Below are 2796 nucleotides of genomic sequence, written 5' to 3' on the forward strand. Positions count from 1 at the left end.
TATTACCTCTATCTATCAACCAATGAGTTTTATACATATACCACAAGTCAACTATACTTGTCACTAATTGGGAATTCAACAAACATATGATAAACTAGTTCTAGCACTTGCTTATTCTGAAGGTATTGTTGGATTGGATATTTTCAAAAGATTTGCTTAATTTTATTGTGTTTACCCCACTACGTGTATGTGTGTAACTTACAAAATAATCTTACTATGCATGCTCTCTATTTGCTATCATATGGTCAAGCTTGATTCTTTTATATTTGTGCTCCATTTGTTTTGACAAAAAACCTATTAAATGGACAGCACGGATGACCTAAAGGTTAAATGGTTTGTCTTGGATGGAGACACTGACACTGGGACTTGCAGATGGTGACCCAATAGTACAGCTTCTGCTTTCACCCGAGCATTTTGACTCGTCACATGAACTTGGAAAGTGCAAGACAAAACTATGTCCCATAGATATTGAAAATAGCTGAAAGCTGGTGAGGGTATTTTTGTTAAGAGGTACTCGAGTTCTATGGTGAGGGTATTTTTGTTAAGAGGTACTCGAGTTCATAGAACTCGAGTACTATTTATTGTGCATTCATTGCAGTAGTTGGCGCCAATAAAGTAGGTTTGTAATAAGTATGGGGCTTAGTACTCGAGTTTCTAGGACTCGAGTACTATGTGAAGTACCTGAGTCCAACGAACTCAGGTATGGCTCGAATTTTTTTTTTTTTTTTTGGGGAAAAAGGTGGAATCGGGAAAATTGGTACTCGAGTTTCTAGGACTCGAGTACTATGTGAAGTAGCCGAGTCCACTGAACTCGGGTATGGCTCAGGTTTTGTTTTTTTTTTTTTTTTTTTTTTTTTTTTGCAAAAAAGTGGAATCAAGCAAATTAGTACTCGAGTTTCTAGAACTCAAGTACTATGTGAAGTACTCGAGTCCATTGAACTCGAGTATGGCTCGAGTATTTTTTTTTTTTTTTTTTTTTATGGTCAAGCAGGTACTCGAGTTTCTTTAACTCGAGTACTATGTGAAGTACATAAGTCCACTGAACTCAAGTATGGCTCAGGTTTTTTTTTAGAAAAAAATATGGTCAAGCAGAAAAAGCTCGGGTTTTTTTTGCAAAAAAGTTGAATTAGGCAAATTGGTACTCGAGTTTCTAGGACTCGAGGACTATGTGAAGTACCCGAGTCCACTGAACTCGGGTATGGTTGTGTACATTTCATATTTGAATAATGTACCCCTTAAAAAAACACATGATAATAAAATATATATATTTTGTGAAAATAGGGAACTCGAGTACTAGAAAAAGTGGTAGATCCCCATTTAGTTCCGAAACAGTGTTTTTTTGCTAAAATTTTTATGAAAAGGTGGTATTTGGCCATTTTCACCCCCATCACTTGCCGAAAGAAGATGGGTTGTGGATTCAACTTGTTCGTAATATGTATTCCAAAAACATGTGAAAACAACATGTCAGTTTTTTTCATAAAAACGTATATGTTTGATAATTGTTTTTTCCTCTTCTTTTTTGTTTTAATTTTTTTTAAATAATTTTTATTTTTGAGATTAAAAAACTTTTTTGACAACTCAAAATGGACAAAAAACAAAAATTGTTTTCAAAACTTAATTTGTGAAGAAAACTAAAAATATGCAAAAGGCTGTTTTCAGTTTCTAGTTTTTAAAAGTCAATGAAAACACGCATTTGATTTAATGAATTTGTCTCATTTAATGAGTTAGCATTAAAGTTCAAATTCTAGTAACGACATATTTTAGTATTTTCTATTTTTTTCTTCCAAAAACTTTTATTAAAATTTTTTAACTAACCAAACATGTTTTTGATTTCAAAAATATAAGAAAATTGTTTTTTCTTTATATTTCCAAAAACTAGTTTTTGAAAATAGAAAACAAAAACTGTTACCAAACATAACCTTAGTTTTGTGCTTCTATTTTTTATTTCTTATTGACTCACAATTTAAATTTTTTTTCATTTTTAAATATTTAACAGAAAATATTTTACATCAAGGCGTAAATGTTAAACATCATCTCAAACAATTTTTTATTTTGTTCTAGTTAAAAGAAAATTTTGGGGTTCAACTTAAATTTAAAAATTTTGGAGACATCACTTAACTCAAAAGGCTTAAACCCTATGAGTATGAGCTTAACTATAATATATTAACCACTCATTCTTCTTATTAATATCCAATGTGTGATTTCACTATTTAACTAATCATACTACTCAAGGAAGAAAGGGGAGAGGAAGAAAGAGAAAGGGCTGGTGAGAAGAAAGAAAATACAAAGGAAGAAAGAGAGAGAACCGGAGAAAGAAAGAAGAAAAGAGAGAAAATAGTGAGGGAGGGAGAGAAAGGTTATTTTAATTGAAAAAGAAGAAGTAAGAAATATAAATATATATATTATTTTTTATAAGTTTTGAGCTACAGTAGACTACTATAGATGGCAGTTTACTGTAACTCATTTGCCAAAATTTTTAAGAATAGCACCATTGTTATGGTATGTTTTTGTGAATGAATTGCTAAAAATAGTTTTTTTTTTTTTTTTTTTTTTAAGAACTTTACTATGAATGCGCATTTGACATGGAGTTAAGCATTGATTTCATGGTCAAGCAAGCATGCACATTCCATGGTGAAAAAAATCTACTTTTCATACATCCATTAAGAAAGATTGATTTTTAGTTTAAAAAAGTTTTCAATGGAAAAACATGTTTTCAACATTTTTTTTTAAAGAAAAAAAAATAGTATTCTTATCGGGTCTTGCATCCATGGATTAATATCTGTGTAATAATCGGGT

Source organism: Quercus robur, chromosome 3 (genome assembly GCF_932294415.1).
Source record: "Quercus robur chromosome 3, dhQueRobu3.1, whole genome shotgun sequence".
NCBI lineage: Eukaryota > Viridiplantae > Streptophyta > Magnoliopsida > Fagales > Fagaceae > Quercus > Quercus robur.